We start from the raw sequence: 5000 nt of genomic DNA on the forward strand, positions 1-5000 counted from the left end.
GACCGACGGGGATGGCGATCCCCCGAGATCGGCCCCGGGCCACCCGACGGACGGCGGGGAGAGACGGAGGGCCCTCGGGACCCCGACCGCCTTCTGGCTTTTCCCTGGGCTTGCCCCCTGGCCCGCCGGAGAGTGCCCCGGGAGCCGCCTGGGAAGGACGGCGGAAGAGATGGGGTGAGCCTCCGAAGAGAGCCCCCCTTCTCCCGCTTTCCCAGGCGGCCCGGGTGACACCCCCCCCGGGGGGGTTGGGTTGAAGCCGGCGGGGGACAGAGAGAGAGAGAGAGAGAGACGGCGGCAGGGCGAGAGAGAGGGCCGTCAAGACCCCCTCGGCACCTCCCTCGAACCTCTCTCCTCCCCCCCCCCCGCATTCCCCGGTGCTCCGGGTCACACCCGGGGGAGTCCGGCAGTAGAGCGGGCGCGGGGGCCCTCTCGCTGCTTTTCTTCCCCCCGGTGCCCCGGCCGACACCGAAGAAGGACGGCGGGAGCCAGACGGGGCGGGCCCCCTCGGGCGCCCCCCTTCGCCCCGCGCTTCCCGGTGGCCCTCGAACGTGGCGACGCGGCGCGGAGGAGGCCGCGGCCGCCTTCCAGGCAACCCGCTAGAGAAGAAGTCGGCGACCCAGACAGGGAGGGCGGCAGGGGTTACTGAGGCTCCAGCGAGAGGGCGGTACGTGGGTCCCACCGACAGCCGACGGAGGCTCCAGCACCCGGGGCCCGCGCCCCGGAGCGTGCCTGGAGAAGGACCGTCGGGCACGGCGGGGGACCGCAGCGCGCCCCTGCTCGCTCTCGCGACGTGTTTGGCCCTGCCGAGCCTCGCGGCTCCCTGGGTTTTCGGACCCCTGGGTGGGCTGCCGGAGCCGCTCGACCTCGCAGGGCGGAGATCTCGGCCGGCTGCCCACGGCGCGGAGGGCCGGGCACGCGCCCGGGCCCCCCCCCAAAGGAGGAAAGTCCCAATCGGCCCCAGGATCCGGGGACGCGAAGAGGAAGAGGGACCCGATCCGCCTGAACGCCAGACGCCCCCTGCGGTCGGGGGCGCCGGCCCGCGAAGGACCCCTTCCCGTCGCGAACGTGAGCGCCACATCGATCGGAAGGCGAGAGAGGAGCGGGCCCCCCCTCCTCCGGGGGCGCCGACAGTCGGAGTTCGCATCCCGGCCACCGGGCCTGCACCGGGGGTGCGAGGGGACGACGGGGTCCCCGGAGGAAAAGAGCCGGAAAAGGGGGGGCTCGGGGGGGCCGGGGGCCGCCCCACCTGCCAACGTGCCCCTGTCCCCCCTCACAAGATCGGGTACTACGCGCAGATTGGTCCCCGAGGCTCATCTCTGGTTCTCACAGGTTCCGAAAAACCTGTTCTCAGAAATCTCCTCGCACCCGTCAAAATGAACTAGTCGAAAAATCCAACCGCCAATTTAGGGGGACCAATCTGAAATCCTATCCGACCTCCTGGTTCTCTCGGTCGGCCGAGGGCACTTTTGGCGACCCCATCCGGACTTCCGTGAGACTGCCGGCCATCAGGTCAACCCGTCACTTTGAATGGGGTTGACCTGATGGCCGAGCAGGGACTTAGACATTTTTTCAGCCTTTTCCTCGGGGTTGACCTGGTGTCCCGGGGGACTTAGACATTTTTTTCAGCCTTTTCCTCCGGGTTGACCTGGTGTCCCGGGGGACTTAGACATTTTTCAGCCTTTTCCTCCGGGTTGACCTGGTGTCCCGGGGGGACTTAGACATTTTTTTCAGCCTTTTCCTCCGGGTTGACCTGGTGTCCCGGGGGGACTTAGACTTTTTTTCAGCCTTTTCCTCCGGGTTGACCTGGTGTCCCGGGGGGACTTAGACATTTTTTTCAGCCTTTTCCTCCGGGTTGACCTGGTGTCCCGGGGGGACTTAGACTTTTTTTCAGCCTTTTCCTCCGGGTTGACCTGGTGTCCCGGGGGGACTTAGACTTTTTTTCAGCCTTTTCCTCCGGGTTGACCTGGTGTCCCGGGGGGGACTTAGACTTTTTTTCAGCCTTTTCCTCCGGGTTGACCTGGTGTCCCGGGGGACTTAGACTTTTTTTCAGCCTTTTCCTCCGGGTTGACCTGGTGTCCCGGGGGGACTTAGACATTTTTTTCAGCCTTTTCCTCCGGGTTGACCTGGTGTCCCGGGGGACTTAGACTTTTTTCAGCCTTTTCCTCCGGGTTGACCTGGTGTCCCGGGGGGACTTAGACATTTTTTTCAGCCTTTTCCTCCGGGTTGACCTGGTGTCCCGGGGGGACTTAGACATTTTTTTCAGCCTTTTCCTCCGGGCTGACCTGGTGGCCGAGCGTCTCGCCGTCCGCGGCCGGAGCTAGAGATGCCCCCCCCCCCCCCAGGCCAGCCTGCGAAGCCGCGGCCAGGATCGGGCCCCTGGAAGTCTGACTAAAAATTTTCACCGACCCCAAAAACGGTTAGGGGGGGCCTCATAAAGCCTCCGGAGCGAAAAAAAAAAAACGGAAAAAAGGATCGGGCCCACCCGAGGCAGGGGAGTCAGTAAGGGAAAGGGGACGAGGCGGCCCGGAGCCGGGTGCCCGGAGCCGGGTGCCGGCGGCCAGGATCGGGCCCTGGAAGTCTGAAAAATTTTTTTCACCGACCCCCAAAGTGGTATTGGGGGGGGCTCATAAAGCCTCCGGAGCGAAAAAAAAAAAAAAAACGGAAAAAAGGATCGGGCCCACCCGAGGCAGGGGAGTCAGTAAGGGAAAGGGGACGAGGCGGCCCGGAGCCGGGTGCCCGGAGCCGGGTGCCCGCGGCCAGGATCGGGCCCCTGGAAGTCTGAAAAAAAATTTTTCACCGACCCCCAAAGTGGTGTTGGGGGCTCACGAAGCCTCCGGAGCGGAAAAAAAAACGGAAAAAAGGATCGGGCCCACCCGAGGCAGCGGAGTCAGTAAGGGAAAGGGGACGAGGCGGCCCGGAGCCGGGTGCCCGGAGCCGGGTGCCCGCGGCCAGGATCGGGCCCCTGGAAGTCTGAAAAAAAATTTTCACCGACCCCCAAAAGGGTGTTGGGGGGGGGCTCATGAAGCCTCCGGAGCGAAAAAAAAAAACGGAAAAAAGGATCGGGCCCACCCGAGGCAGGGGAGTCAGTAAGGGAAAGGGGACGAGGCGGACCGGAGCCGAGTGCCTACGGCCATACCGGACGGAAGGCCCCCGATCCCGTCCGATCTCGGAAGGTAAACCGTCCCGGGCCTGGCTAGTACTTGGATGGGTGACCGCCTGGGAATCCCCAGGTGCCGTAGGCAGCTTTTCCCGCTGCGAGCCAGCTCTCTCCTTTTCTGGGGAACAAGGGCAGGGTCGCCCTGCCAGGGGCCCTGGGGCTGAAGTCCCTGCCGGCCACCAGGTCAACCCGGAGCCTGCCCCTCTGCGGCCAGCAGGTCAACCCCATACCGGCAGGGGGTTGACCTGGTGGCCGGGAAGCAGAGCGGCCAGCAGGTCAACCCCATACATTCAGCGGGTTGACCTGGTGGACGGGAAGGAAAGCGGCCAGCAGTCAACCCCATACTTTCAGCGGGTTGACCTGGTGGCCGGGAAGGAAAGCGGCCAGCAGGTCAACCCCATACATTCAGCGGGTTGACCTGGTGGCCGGGAAGGAAAGCGGCCAGCAGGTCAACCCCATACATTCAGCGGGTTGACCTGGTGGCCGGGAAGGAAAGCGGCCAGCAGGTCAACCCCATACATTCAGCGGGTTGACCTGGTGGCCGGGAAGGAAAGCGGCCAGCAGGTCAACCCCATACATTCAGCGGGTTGACCTGGTGGCCGGGAAGGAAAGCGGCCAGCAGGTCAACCCCATACATTCAGCGGGTTGACCTGGTGGCCCGAAAGCAAACCGGCCACCAGGTCAACCCGGAGCCTGCCCCCGCGGGCAGGGGCCAAGCGGACCCCCCTCCGCCCGGGCTTGCCCTGCTCCGAGCCGGGGCTTAATCCCCGTCCGGCCACCAGGTCACCCCGGAGCCTGCCCCTCTGCGGCCAGCAGGTCAACCCCATGCCGGCAGCGGGTTGACCTGGTGGCCGGGAAGGAAAGCGGCCACCAGGTCAACCCCATACTTTCAGCGGGTTGACCTGGTGGCCGGGAAGGAAAGCGGCCACCAGGTCAACCCCATACTTTCAGCGGGTTGACCTGGTGGCCGGGAAGGAAAGCGGCCAGCAGGTCAACCCCATACATTCAGCGGGTTGACCTGGTGGCCGGGAAGGAAAGCGGCCAGCAGGTCAACCCCATACATTCAGCGGGGTTGACCTGGTGGCCGGGAAGGAAAGCGGCCAGCAGGTCAACCCCATACATTCAGCGGGTTGACCTGGTGGCCGGGAAGGAAAGCGGCCAGCAGGTCAACCCCATACATTCAGCGGGTTGACCTGGTGGCCGGGAAGGAAAGCGGCCAGCAGGTCAACCCCATACATTCAGCGGGTTGACCTGGTGGCCGGGAAGGAAAGCGGCCAGCAGGTCAACCCCATACATTCAGCGGGTTGACCTGGTGGCCGGGAAGGAAAGCCGGCCAGCAGGTCAACCCCATACATTCAGCGGGTTGACCTGGTGGCCGGGAAGAAAAGCGGCCAGCAGGTCAACCCCATACATTCAGCGGGTTGACCTGGTGGCCGGGAAGGAAAGCGGCCAGCAGGTCAACCCCATACATTCAGCGGGTTGACCTGGTGGCCGGGAAGGAAAGCGGCCAGCAGGTCAACCCCATACATTCAGCGGGTTGACCTGGTGGCCGGGAAGAAAAGCGGCCAGCAGGTCAACCCCATACATTCAGCGGGTTGACCTGGTGGCCGGGAAGGAAAGCGGCCAGCAGGTCAACCCCATACATTCAGCGGGTTGACCTGGTGGCCGGGAAGGAAAGCGGCCACCAGGTCAACCCCATACAGGCAGCGGGTTGACCTGGTGGCCCGAAAGCAAACCGGCCACCAGGTCAACCCGGAGCCTGCCCCCGCGGGCAGGGGCCGGCATACCCCCGTCCGTCCGGGGTCGCCCTGCCCCGGGCTCCGGGCTTAAGTCCCGAGCGGCC

General features: G+C 64.9%; 1 non-coding gene across 1 annotated transcript; it reads left to right on the forward strand.

Moving 5' to 3' along the window:
• Positions 1 to 3122: 3122 nt before the first annotated feature.
• On the forward strand, positions 3123 to 3242 carry LOC141980404 (5S ribosomal RNA). The gene has a single exon (XR_012637538.1). It is a non-coding gene; the product is annotated as a 5S ribosomal RNA (ribosomal RNA).
• The last annotated feature ends 1758 nt before the right edge of the window (positions 3243 to 5000 follow it).

This window comes from Natator depressus, unplaced genomic scaffold, assembly GCF_965152275.1.
Source record: "Natator depressus isolate rNatDep1 unplaced genomic scaffold, rNatDep2.hap1 scaffold_139, whole genome shotgun sequence".
Lineage (NCBI taxonomy): Eukaryota > Metazoa > Chordata > Testudines > Cheloniidae > Natator > Natator depressus.